Here is a 14,906-nt window from a genome sequence, read left to right as displayed (position 1 = left end):
CTGAATGATTTAAAAGGAACCGGGACCTTCCTGACTTCTGCAGTGCACCAAGTGTGTGATGATAATGTATCACTAAGTTAAGGTATTGGTGGGGCTTTGACCCACACCTAAGTGGGCTGCTCCTGACTCAGACTCCGCCCATAGCTGGGCAGTGTGCTTTTGAGTCACAAACAGGAACCAGGGTTATCCGAATAATTGGTGGATCCGGATGAGACGCAAGAGGGATGCTAACTCATACCAGCTCACACTGATCCCGACATGGCATTCTGACATTGTTTTCTACATCCTTAGGAGAGGAGATGTAAAAAAAAACAAAAGGAAAACTGGTTTGGGAAATTGCGGGCACCTGAATTCTGATCAGAGAATTTTGACGCTGAGAGGACATAGCAGCTGCTTTATAAGATTAGGAAACCATGCCTTGGACAGAGAGTCAAAAATCATGTGATTAACTGTATATGCCATGTAATGCAAAATAACAGCAAAAGGAGTACTAACATGAACAAATAACTACGTGCCATTTTTTTCAACTCAGAAATATTTCCATGTGTGAGGGATCAAACTGACATGAAATCGTAAAAATAAGAGCACCAGTTTATCAATGGGTATAATTAAATCAATTCATAAAGATGCGAAGTTCGTTTAAAAATTTGAAACAGTGCCCTCACGTTTTCTATTTTGTCAGGATCAATAGCCTGAAAGTGTTTATTGAGTCTATGAAATGCAATGAAGTCAAGATGTCGAAGACAGGAACTGACACCTTCCAACATGTTCAACCTGAAAATGTCTTGAGTGACTTTTGCTTTGGTACTTACCTTAAACCTACACTGATTACTCCACTAAGAGTGAGGTTCCTTACAAAGGAGCTAACTTTAAAGAAAACAAATTGGTATTGCTCCACATACCCCGAAGAAGGCCGGTCCCAAACCAAGATTTAGAATTGCAACATCTGCATAATTGTATAGGACTGAGGTTTTAGGATTAGTCATGATTATATTAGGACAACTTTGAGCCGGTTGCTTCAGTTAAATTTTTTAAAGTGCACTTTGTTCATTTTGTAAACGCTTAAATATTTAGATGTCTTTGTGACGTAAGTAAATGGTGGGATGCATGAAAGCTCCATTTCACCTGAACTCTACACATGGCATGGATGGGCATTTGCAGAAAGACTGGAAAGAAAGACTACACGTCCTGATCCTTTGGCCTAAATATTTACGTTTTTCCACCAGTTTAGTTTAGTCTATCTCCACCTGATAACTTTGAGAACATGATGCCTTATATTCTTATTGCTGCTCTTGGATTGTGTCCTGTTTCTATCTGCTCCCAAGAGTTAAAGTGGTCAATCCCCCCTTTGATAAATCTAATTTCTTATATATTCTTCTTTCCTAAATAAGCTTCATTGAAGACAAAGCTTTCAGGCTCATTCCCTGTGAGCTCTTCAGAATAAAAATGTGCTTCAGTGTGCGAGGGACATGTGATTTGTCTGCAGAGACTGGCTGTAATGTGGAGAATGTCCATCTGCCTATTTTCTTAGGTTTTCCTGGCCTTCTTTATTTAAGTGTAAAGTCATGACGCTTTCTCCAGGTGCTTCCATTTTATCAAAGGCCCCTTTTTTGCTTATGTGAAATCCTCAAATGCTTTGATTAGTGAAGCTTGGTTTTCGTTAAGTTTTGGCTGACTTTTGCCCGTGCAAAGAGGTTGGTTTTATATTTCTTGGCACCGAGCCACCTCGTGTGTTTCTTGTATTTGTTTATTAGCTCATTCCTGATTTTTGTATGTGCAAACGTCCACGGTTTATTATGAATTCCCCCTACATTTGTGTCTAATACCATGCATGTGGTGTTTTAAAATCTAATTTTTAGTTTCTGTCTCTGTTAATGCAACTGTAATTTTGGAGTTTTATGTCTGAAAAATCTATCTGGTTTTGTTTGCAATAATGTTTATTTATATGGTTGTATCTTTCTGTAAAGTGTTCAGTTGTCTGATGCTCTGGTGAGGGTCACACGTACGTATTTACTAATAAAATAAAGTACACTTGAAGGCTTCCCAAAGTACTTTTCCTTCCTTTATAACTGGCCAGCATTGTAGCTTTATAGTGTAGCTCATGTACTGATCCTTGACCATTAATTCAATTGGTTACCGTCTGAACCTGTACTATTACTAATTAATAAATGCATTCTTCCTACTGAAGCCTAGCACCATCTGAACAATTCCATTCTGCTGAGGAACAGTTTCTGGCCATTTCATGTCTAAACCCTGATATATTGCCAATTTACTAATTCTTTCCTCCACTGACTTGCCTTTTATGGCAACTAGTTAATACCTGAATATCGATGAAGACCCTAGATCTGGAGCTATAGCTGCCTTGGTGACATGATAGATCAATAGTAATGTTTTCTAATGTCAATACTGTCTTACTATTCTTAATTAAACAATATGTTCTGCTAGTGCAGGTGTTTTAATAAAAAATATTAATGAGGGTTTATGTATTTTGAATAATAAGTTTATGTAGAAAATAAAATAATGTAGAAAAATAATGCATACATTTGAAAATGTGATTACGAAGAATGGCCACCCGTGTTAACAAAATGTACTAATCAATGATTTAGTACTTATAAAATGATGAATATATGTTAGACTAATGCAGTAATATGTCATATTAAGGGTTATGAATTTAGCTTTAGCTTTATTAATTGTAGGCCTTAACTTGGTGAGTGTCTTGGCCTACTTGCCAGGCCTCATGTAAAAGCTGTATTTCTTAGTGTTTAATAAAATGGCTGACCAAGTGAATTAAAGTGTGAATCTCTATTGTATTGTTTAAATGTGCTTATAACGAAAGCTTTTCGTGAGAACCGACTGCAAGGAAATTATGATTTTGCTAATGCAACATTTTATGTATAATGTGTGTGAGAATGACTTTCCCAGGACATGAACAATGAAGATACTGACTAGAGTAGGAGCTGCAACAATATTGTTACCTGACATCCTGACAAGCCGGATGATGAGGACATCGCAAGACGAACCAATCAACAATATGAGAATAAAGTAATATTAGAATTCATAGATTTGTGATTTTAGTTTTATTGGCCGGAGTGTTAACATACGATTAACTGACCAATAGGGATTTAGGGGATAGTGTAAACAGTTTTGACTTAACAAGAGTACGCGGAGGGAAGACATTAAATCATTCATTCTGAGAGAAGACAGCTTATTGCCCATATTTTTCCTGCCCAAAAGATTATTACTTTCTTATGCGTCTTGACAAGAGACGTAATTAATGGTTAAAGACTTTGCCCTTTTAATTCTGATGCTGAAGCCTGATGCCTTGCTAAGCGACTGATGTCCTGACGACGAAGACTGATTCTGCTTTGCTGATCCACCCCGAGGATAGGTAAATCCGAATTGTGATTATCATGCATATTTGCTTTTTCTAATTAGGTAACAACTGCGTTGTTCTGATAGAACCATAGTTAGATGTTTTCCAAATTCGTGTTACTAAATTATTTGCATGAAGCCCAACATTCTGATGATAATCTGATGTTAGTTAAGGATTCTTACTAATGACTTATGATAACAGGGACAAATGCTTGATGAATTTCTCTGCTAAATTACATGTATGTTATAACATTGACGCAATAGACTTTGCTATTGATTTGCACCATAACTTTAGAATGTGTTGTAGTTCAAGCTTTGATTAAATTACGTTTCTTCCTCTGCTTTGGACAACCAGTGTAATTCCTGTATGTGTTTCATTTGGTTTTAAGACTTTGGACAACCCATTTTGAGATTAATCTACATGACCTTAGCATTGTTAATACAGCGAAATAAACATTCTAAACTTTTACCAAAGGTGTGGTTATTCATGACTGAAAGGTCATGGTGCGTGACAATTACTGATTCCATTGATTATTGATTTATTGGTTACTAATGATTGTTGATCGTGTATTGATTATTGATTATGTGGGTCTATGGTAAGAACATGTTAACTGCGAGTCAGAAGGTTCATCGAACTACTCGCGTCCCCTTGTAAGTTTACTTAGTAAGGTCAGGCGTGCTAACAGTTCTCTCTTGTTGAAATTTGCTGATTCTGATCTAGGTCTGTTGCCTTCCCACCCTAGAACTGCCTGGCATGACACAGGACCAGGCCTCAGTTGCTGCATGGCTCTTTGGACTGCCCCTGTGCCCATTTAGTGTTCAGCGTCTGCAGGGAGGGAGGTAGGGCAGAGCGGATGTCCCTCCCCCAGGCAAGCCTTGAGGTGCATTCTGTTGGGACAGACAAGGCCTGGGGCCGAGAGTCGGTCACCCCCCAGCCGCCCCTCTTCATACTTCTAGGTGACCTCTGTCGCGTCTGTCATCATGCTCTCGGGTGGGCCCCAAGCTAACAAGAGCAGGCCTCCGGGTCACAGAAGCAGGAGCTGCAAAGGGGTCTGGTCGGCACGCACACACTGGATCCGCAGTCAAGGGACCGCGAGAGTCGTAGTGAGTTCTTCTTAAGCGATGTCGCCATCTTGGACTCAGGCAGGCTCCACGGATAGGAGCCTCATGCCACTTCGGTTGCACCCCATCTCCTTAAAGTTGGCTTGTGGCCCTCAGCTGAGCGTAGGGGTCATCCTGATGCCTTCTGCTGCAGTCTGGGGCCGTGCTGTCAGGCACGAGGGCAGTTGATCGTGGCCAGGCTACAGAGCTTCAGTAAAACCCGTCCGCCATATTGGCCTACGTGGCCTTGCCCCACTTCTTTTTATGTTAAGAAAAACAGTTCCTCTACTTTTTGTGAAAAGACAGCTGTCCCAAGACAGGTAGGGGCTGTTGTCTCCTGTGCTGAGGAATTGCCAGACAGCTAAACAAGCCTTCTTGTCAGGGTGCCTGTTTGCCTGAAAGAAATGTAAATGCACACATCTGGTTAATCTGCAAATGTATTCCTTTAGAGTGATAGTGCAAGGAAATTACCAGCAGAGCTGTGAAGTGTGTGCTTTTAAAGGACAGTTATAAAAAAACAAATCCACAACATACAGTCTGGGTAGTACTAAATTTATATTTTGGAAGTACTTTTTTTACCTTAAATATTTTTGCACATTTTGAAGCAGCCTATTTTATACTGTGTGTGATGCAAGTTCAAAATAATGACTAACATATCCACAGTACTTTCTGTCACAGATTGGTATATCATAGCACTAAACATGCACAAGTCACTGCACCAACCAGAGTTCAACTATATGACTCTGGTTACACTCAGACCTCTGGAGTGTATTAACTAATAAAGGTTTCATAATGTACAACAGTGCTTTGCCCACTGATTAACTTCACTTGCATTTATTTTTCATTTAGGCTGTCCGGTATCTTATATGTGTTTACCTGAAGGTGAAAGACTAAAACTGATGTTCATGTGAGCAGTTCAGGAGAAGTTTCCAATATACACAATTTAAAATACATGCAAGTAAAATTTCTTTATTTATGGACTGTTTAATGTTTGTTCATGCAGAAGCTTGCTTATTTCCATGGAAAAAATATCCTGGCCCGCACCTGCCAACATTTCAAAAAAGGCAAGTGGAAGACTTAAAAAAATAATCGTGAGAATGTATTTCTCTTATAGATTTCTATTTAAGCATAGGCAATTTCAGGCGTGAAACAACTAAATAAATCAATTTTTGTCTTCCAAAAGCGGGAGTCTGCCGCCTGAATCGGGGTCATTAGCAGTATGTATTTCGTCCACACACAGCACTGGAAACGCAGCACGCAGTTGGCTGAAGGCGGCAGTAAATGACGCCGTTTGAAAACCACCAGAACGATGCTGTAATTCCACAGTAACCAAAGTGTTTACACACCCCATTAATCCCACAGCCAAACAAGGACAAGCCAGGTTTGCGGAATTATAAATGGTACAGTCGAGAAGAAGAAATAACGGTCTAAGCTTTCGGTGCAGCTGCAAATGGTAAACATTTATCTAGTTATTGTGAAGCATTCTTAGAAGCCAACTACTTCCTCAAGCAGGGATGTCAGTAGCATAGCTCGTGTATCGTGGACCCTAGTGCGAGTAATAAAATAGATCCCCTTGCTGCTGCTGCTTGAAGTATAAAATAGAGGAATAACCAGAGCTCAGCAAGGCCCTCAGGCCTCGGAGACACTCCACCTGCTGCACCAATAGAAGCCAAGTCCCTGAGAGACATATAGAGCCTCCTGGTGATCTAATGACCGCCAGGGTTGTGGTGGTCCGAGCACCATATTACGATAGCAGCGGTAGCACCGCCATTGGACAGCCAGCACCGCCGGATTTTGATTACACATCGGTCTGGCAATGTTGGCAGCCCTAATCTGCCAGGGCAGCGCTGCAAGGAGTGATGCCCTGGGGATTACAACCCCCATCTCCGCCAGGGGTTTCATGGCGGTAACCCCACCATAAAAAGGCTGGTGGAGACAGGGTGCAGGGTTCCCCAGGGGGACCCCTGCATTGCCTATGCACTTGGCTGGTGCACCCTACGCACTACAGCATTGCCGCCGGCTCTATTATGAGCCGGAGACAATGCTGGAGGCTGTTTTCGGCTGAGTCAGTGGGTGGAAACTGTGTTTCCATCCGCTGACCCAGCAGGAAACTTGCAATGGGCCCGAAGCGGAGGCTGCCACACTGGCGGCAACCAACCCATCGGGACTTCGGCAGACGGGCTTTTCCATCCTCCGAAGTCATCAGAAGCCCCATAGTCATTCAACAGGCTTGGAGGAAGCTCGTTGGCTACTGCAGGCAAGGCGGGTTTGACACATATTCTAAAATCACTATGCACTGCTACTCCTGCGTCTACATTGTTGAAGGGAAGGCGCCGACATTGTGGAATGTACCGGGAAGGAGCAGCCTGCACCAAGTAAGGTGCAGCAGATGAACATGTGAGTCGTTGCGCACAAGCCCTTAAATTGTGTCAGTCAATGGTGTTGAATAGGGCCGAGTGAAAGGGAAACTTTAGAGACTCTCCATTTTTCTGGTATCTACTTGCCATGTTCTGAAAAGGCTGGAAGAGCCAGTACCCCATAGAAGACAATGAACCAAGCAATACCCGTACACCAGCCAGGCTCATCTGGACATTCCCATGGAGGCTGCAGGGTTAGGGGCATCTTACACCGCATGGCAGGCTGCCATGGCCTGATCCAATTCACTTAGTATGCTACTCATAATGTCTTTAGACAGTAGGCCTGATGAAGAAGACCCTGCACTGTATAAATCATTGCCAGGGGGCTTGAAATAGTGACAACATTTATATTTTGTATGTTTTGATATATAGTATGAGGAAAACTACCCAATCCAAAAGGCTGTTTTACGAAAATCAATATTTAACAGCCAAAGCTTCACCGCTTTTGATTTCATTTTATCTAATATTTCTGTTTTTGGTATTTACCCATATTCACTAGCACTGTGCTGGTTTGTATTGTATACTGCCTTCTGGACCGAAATCGAGTTGACATAAAATATATATTTTCTTGATTGACACTTCAGCTATGGTCATTTGCCATTATCTTGTCTAACCATTATTTGGATGCTTCTCGGTGAAGTATTCTGCTACAGCTTATAATTCATGCATATATTTTGTATCAAAGATTCAGAAGAAGCAATTGTACTACCAAAACCACAGTCAAAGGGGAAATTTCCTTGTTTGCATCCGGGCTCAGGGAAACCGTGCTACACTCCTGCTTCTTTTGTATGTTTTGTGGATTTCGGCATGACCCTCCTCTAGTTCACCCTTGAAGTTGTTGTGGTGGTTTTCCAAAGCAAGTTCTGTTCCAGAGACAGATTTCAATCCCCTTTTGGAAAATTTTTGCCTACCAATTTCCTTAGAGGTGGATTTCATTTTTTTATTTTCAAGAAATCCAGTCTAGAAACCTGCTGAATATGTCTCCCTGTGTAAGGGTCCTATTTATATGCTGTAGTAATAGGCACACACATTCTAATCCTAATTTCTAAACACAGGCTTGGTCTATTTTTACACACAGAGACCATATGAGTGTGAAAGGTCAATCAAAAGTGCTTTTTTTACATATTCAGATTTCTTCTGCAGTAAGCACCTCTCCCCTGGAGAGAGTCATCTTAATTCTACCTAGCAGTACTTCATTTGAAGAACAGTTAGGGCCTGATTTATGAAAAGTTTGTGCAGCCTTTATGTCATTTTTTGACACAATAGCGGCGCAAACTTAAAAAATATTATTATATTTTGTAATTTTGTGGCGCTTTTGCGTCAAAAAATTATACAAAGGCGGCGCTAACTTTTCATAAATCAGGTCCTAAGTATCTGTGCCCAAAGTGTTTCTCAGAAGTCTGGAGCAGGCGCTGACGAATGTCAGGACTGCTGACTACCAAGGCCATGTAGCCTTGATTGCGTCTCATGCCTCTGTCTTCCCACACCATTTACCGCCTGCCCCTGTATTTCATTATTGGGGGTATTTTTTCATCTGTGCTTTCTCCAGTGCCTAATTTGTGCTTGTTGTTTCTGGTGCTGAGCACTGGCACTTATTTTTGAGGGCCGGAGCTTATTCTTTTGCCTCAAGCATTTGCTGCGAGCAAAAGACACATTTGGGAAAGATGGAGGAAGAGAAAATGGAAAAAGCGTCACTAAGGTAGAAAGCAGAAAGCTGCCAGAGTCAGCTGAAGGGGCAGGGAGTGGCCTTGAACGGTTTGAAGAGGCCCGAGATGGCTTCGGGATTACGCTGCCCCAGTATTTCGTGCTTGCACATTTAAATGCAGCAGCCGTGTGTTCAAGAGGAGGGCTTTTGGCACCAGCACGTTTTTATTTACAAATTAAGCACTGGCTTTCTCCCTTTGTTACTGTCTTTCCATCTTTCTCTTCGCCATCCTTTCCATGTGCATTTTTTTTCTCCCCTGCTTTGGGTCCAAGTCTAGTGAGGAAAAGTAAGTGCTGGTTCCGAAAAATGCCAGGATCCACCTGCAACCACTGGCTCAAACTAAGCCCTATTAATAGCCCATGCAAATGAGGTGAACATCTTCATGTTCATACAATTGTGGGTACTGACAAGCATTTACAAAGTTTGGGAAAACCTTGTAAACTTCTCTAAAATGTAGTGGGTGGGATTGAAGAGCTGCAGATAGGCGAGAGAACATCAGAAAAACGTGCCACTGAGATTTGGCCCCAAATCCCAGAGCTATTTGTGCTAATAATTACCATTGATAGGTTAGAAAGATTGTAATCTGGGATGTGGACATGCATTAGTATTAATGCACACATCTGAGAGGTAATTATATCAACGTCACTGTACATTGATAAAACACATTATAGGAAGAATGTAGGGTCGGCTAGTTACTCAAAACTGACTATGCAATGCAAGTTTGGGGATCTCCCCTTATTACCATGTTTCCCCGTTACTTGCCCATAAAGACACTTCACAGCCCTCTTAGTTTTGAATTGTAAGAAATACAAAAATATCTCACCAGGTCTCTAAATAGACCATTGGGTAACGGTGAACCAGAAATTCACCTTTGAAGTTCCACGTCCTGTGTTTAAGTACTGGAAGGATATTAGCCCGAAATATCTTAATTGAAATACTGAAGTAATACAAGTTTCCCGACTCCTCGTTTCAACCAATTCAGGACTGAAGATAGCAAACACGCCGTGCTGCCGGAAAGGAGAACATCGATACCCTGTAATTGGACCGCAGATATGAAACGCTTTCCATTAGAGATTAATAAATAAACCCGCTCTAATGAGCTTTAGAAAAGCAGCTGAAACCTACCCTTCTGCAAAATGATAATTATTTTGGTTGTGTGCTGGGACCAACGCTGTTTCCTTTCTTTTTCAACTTTGTAATAACATTTCGGGTATATTCATGAAAACAAACAAACAGTAATGGGAGGAACGCATGCAATTCGTCTAACCAGCATCCCAACCCGCCATTCTTTTGCTCACCATGCCCCCTCAGTTTGGACCTAGCCATATGCAAATCAGACTTGTCCCTGCTTCACATGGGAACAGTCAAACTGCCAGGCCAGGTCTTTACCGAACTAGAACATAAGCAACCAAGACCGGTTTTCCCCTGATGAGGGCTCAATAAGCCAGATATATCTTGCTTCTACTGGCACAGTGAGCACGGGATCCACATCTGGACATTCCCTTACCACTTAGGGGGGTATATCAAACACACAAAAGGTGATGGGCAGAATGCTTGCAAAATGTTTAGCAACTGCCAATCGTTCCAAGTAGCATCCAAACCCATCTTTCTTTTGCTCACCATGTCACCTCTGTTTGGACCCAGCCATATGCAAAGCAGCCTAGACCATGCTTCTCATGGGAACAGTCCAGCCGAAACTGCCAGACCAGGTCCTCACTGAAACAGAACACAAGCAACCTAGAAACAGTTTTGCCCTGATAAGGGTTCATCAGCTAGGTATATTTTGGTTCCAGTGGCATAGCGAGCACGGGACCCACATCTGGGCATACCTTTGCCACCTATGGTGGTGATTTGCATATGTGCATTCAGAATATTGCTGGTCACCTTCCCTCAAATCCCTGCTAAAGAAATAGGATGGAATTTGTGAATGCTATCATTTCCTAATAAATTGCTTTGCTAAACAATTGTGCTGTGCTCACAATATATGCTAAGAGCACAGCCATGGGGTGTACTCTCATAAACAAGTGCCAGTGTTTAAAACATACGTGCCTGTGCTGAGCACCAGAAAACACTGGCACAAACTAAGCAGTGTGCCCAACACTGTTTATTGCAATGTATGTATAAAAGGTAATAGATAAGTGTGAGGAACTATAGATAATTCACTTTTCTGTGAGTGCCCTAGTAAATAAATAAAAATAATACAAAATAAATTTCCTATATGTATCTCCACTTTTAAATGTGCATCGAAATGTTCTGTAAACTCATATGTGCAGATGTTCCACAATGCAGAAAATAAGTCCAGGCAGAATTAAGTAAAGTATATTCTGTAAACCTAAGTGAATACCATGAATACTAAATATAGCCAGTTGGTAGCTTTTTCATCAGTCTCTCAAGGTGCCTTGTACCAATGGGCAGGGATTCCTAGATGACTGTGTATAGAACACATTAGTAATATGGAGTGAGAATAGCTAATGCAAAGGATGAGGGAAATGAAAGAATCAGGACATGACAAAGCTGACAGATTGAGCTTTTTTCTGTGTAAACATTAGTTTGTTAACTATGGCATTGTATGGTGTGTAGTTGTAAACAGATGCTATGCCTGCATAAAATTAGCCACAGTGCTATAAAATGACCATAAGATCAGGTGTTGTAGCTGTGCCCACTTTAAAACAAGAACCCTGGAATAGTCCTATTGGCCAGTACTGGAGGATCTTTCTCTAGTCCACAACGAATGCATATATTATGTGGTATTTCTAAGCACAAATCTAACTGAATGACAGTGATGTACTGTACGTGTCAGAGGAAAAGATACAGTTAACAAGTGATAGGAGAGGCAGATGGTTTTGAGAGTACAAGTAGACTCTTTCTACAGCATAATGTAAGCATCTTTAAAAAGGCTCATCTTCAGCTGTTTCATAAATGCTTGAGTTTGTTTCCTTCCATTGCTCAAACCCGATTTATTGTATTCTTCCACCAGTACTGAATTTCTTTAAACAGGCCTTTAAATCTTGTTCTTATCTTGTCACATTTGCTGTGCATTTGAAAGACAGAGGTCAAATGCTAGGCTCTCTATTCCAGGGAGCGTAGTGTTTACTTTTCTGTCTCTGACTTCAACGTGAGAGGATTTATGTGACAATCATGCTGGCTGCTGGTGGTGTGCTTGTGGAAGGATGTACAATGTTATTTTTTTCCTAACACACAACAACATTTAAATGTCTGTAAATGAACTATGCAGATATTTCTGAATATATCAGAATTAGAAAAGCACATTTTTTGGTAATCCTGAAGCGTGGTGGAAGCAAATATTTTGAAATGATCAAAACAAATCAATATACTAAATGATGACATTTCCACACATGAACGTTTGTGCGCTGTGTACATTTGTCACTAAAACTGTATGTATGTGCAAATATAATGGTCATTTCAATTGAAGATGTGTTGCCTGTAATGGCAGTGCACTCCCATACCATGCATACTCCACTTTACCCCACTACACTCTACTCTGCACCACTCTACGCCCCTCCTCGCCACTCCAGTCTACTTCACTTTACGACATTCCAGTCCACGCCATTCTCCTTTACGCTACTAACGTTTAGCCATGCTAAACACCAGTCACGCTAGCCACAGCAACCACATGGCTAAAACATATTGGTAAAGCCAATAGCTCTTGCATAGGTGAGACCTATTGGCTTTGCCAATCCTTGCTTCTTTTTAACCTTCTTTGCCTCCAGTCTGATGGTACCTGGGTGGGAGTGTGCCAAGAGCCACTAGAGGTGGTGGGCTTGTCAGCCAGATATGCGGGAGTGCTGGTTCTGATGACTTTGTAAATGATGCAACTGGTTTTGAAGATTGTGCAGTCTACAATGTCGGGGGAACTCAGAAAATGTATTGATACTCCAGGCTTTCTTGCAAACTGGAACTGAGGAGTTAAGAGAATTTTTCTGCAGCAATGTTTTTAGAAAGGGCGGATTCAAGAATTGACTGTAATGGCTCCTTCTTTACAGGTTTACCAGTCTCTAGTAACTTTCTCTTGTATTTTCGCTTGCTGAAGCAGATTGTGTCAGTAGTACTCTCAAATCAGCACATTATAGTTGTTAACACAATTACCCATTCCCGTATGTATAATGGAAACAAGTGTCAACCCAAGAAAAATCTTTACTCAATTTGTAATGTATTCCAAATTGCTGATTCACAAAGATTTTTTCTGTGAGTAGCCATGACTTACTCTTTTAGTACCCCTAGTTTAGTACTGAATTCCATGAGTATTACAGAAGCACAGGAACGGGCCAAGAGTACCACCACGCTAAGAATAATGCTGTGTTTTACTGAAAAAACACGGGGGCAGTGAGCCGCTCTGTAATGGGGCATCAGTAACATCTTTTGTCACCCATGTCCTTGTTGGGAGTACGTGTCAAAGGGTAACAGGCTCTCAATAACCTTCCAAGTCTCCCCACCCATGTTTGATAAATGATCACATTGTGCATCCTTTGGCACATTAGCGAGATCAGGTTGCCTATAGCATGTTGGCAATCATGTATTTGATTGGATTTTTGAAAGGGCTAACGAAACATAACCGCGTAGTTTGAATTGTTAAATATGTTTCGAGCTGGCAATTTTATTGAATAATTGTGAAAAAATGTTTTTTAATTCAGGCATGGGCGTCATCAAACTGTTCGAAGACCACTACCCTAGAGCTTTCTGCAAGCCAGTGAAGGGAAATTCTGCATTTGCATCTCAAAGTGCCCCCTGTAAATGGCATTCCCATGTGAAAGTTTGGATATAAACATATGCATATGCCAAAAAAAGCTGAATTCACCTTCCGTCCTTCTATAAATTCCCTTCCTCATTTAGAGGCTAAGGATGCAATATTTCCATTAGTGAACAACGGGGCTGCTTTGCTATTGCACACACTCATTTGGTGTATCAGACGCCCATGAAAGTAGCCTCAAAATGACAGGCCATTTTAGACCTGGCCAATGTCAATTCTACCTGCACACGTTCTCTGTGAGACTGCCATAGTGTCCATGTTGGTCTTGCACGTAAAATAGACAACATGTCCCACAGGTTCATTGGAGACGCATTACTTCAGGGATGCTTCTGTGATATCTTACTGACGTCAAACATGTCAAAAACTACAAATATGGTAGTGAAAATATCATGTTACTAGATACTGAGTTTACCAATTTACAATGTACACTACACAAATATTGTCTGCAAGATTTGCAATACAGAAGAGAAGTTCTGAAGTCAGAAATTAGACAATAATCTCATGAAATTATGAATGTAGTTTCAACCAACAATTTAAGGACATTTTCACAGGAACAACACAAGCCCAATTACACAGGGACAAAACAAGTCAAACCGTGTTTCGCGGATTTTTAATCCAGATGTCACTTATTCAGGGTGGACGATTACTGAAACGGTATTAAGTTTAGTATGGTTCCAATTGCGTTTTCTATTAAACACTCGATGCACAGTACTGAGGTCGGAGGTGACGTTATGGGGAGAAAGGTTACTCCGTAATTGGTGGGTTTAGACTTTCATCTTGAGTTTGATTTCTTTTTTAAAAGAGCTGAAGCGACCATTAAAGACCCCCTGATGCTTTTGATACTTAAAATATGGTACAATGAAACCACGCTGGGGATTGAAATCTAAACCCACCAATTACGGGATAACCTTTGTCCTCATAACGTCACCCCGAACACGGGTGTATCTGTCTAGTATTCGATTATCCCATTTTTATGATTTAGTAAAGGCAGTAGCCCTTTTAATGTTAAAAGTATTGGTCACTACTTGATTCTTCGTAATCACATTGACAATTATTATGGCTCCGGTGCCCCTCAACATGCGTTGCAGAGAAAAGGGTTGTCTGACAAGGAGAAGCCAGGTTCAACTGAACACCGACCCACTTTGAGCAGTATCTAGACACTGGGCTAGCATTTCAGAGTACATTGTTAACAATTGAAACACTCAGGTCTAACACTGTGCCCCCCCTTTTAAAATGTCCCCGCACCAGGTGGCTATCCAGTGTGATAACGACATTTAAGGGGGGACCTCCTGCGAAATAACTGTAGGGGGGCCCCTCCCACTTAGACCCAGTCAGGGGGCTGCCGCCCGTTCAGAGTGTGTTGTGCTGAGGGGCCCCCCTGGAGCTCGGGCCCCGCACCGCGGGGTCTCTGTTACGCCATTGTGGCTATCTGCACCTGAAGAATGACTTTCGGGGGTGTAAATGGTGTTTTTATTATTTGCATACATAAAATTATGATGGTAGTTATAATAGCAAGACGGATGCTCATAGCGCGGCTCCAGCA

Source organism: Pleurodeles waltl, chromosome 2_1 (assembly GCF_031143425.1).
Source record: "Pleurodeles waltl isolate 20211129_DDA chromosome 2_1, aPleWal1.hap1.20221129, whole genome shotgun sequence".
NCBI lineage: Eukaryota > Metazoa > Chordata > Amphibia > Caudata > Salamandridae > Pleurodeles > Pleurodeles waltl.
This window is presented reverse-complemented; position numbering follows the sequence as displayed.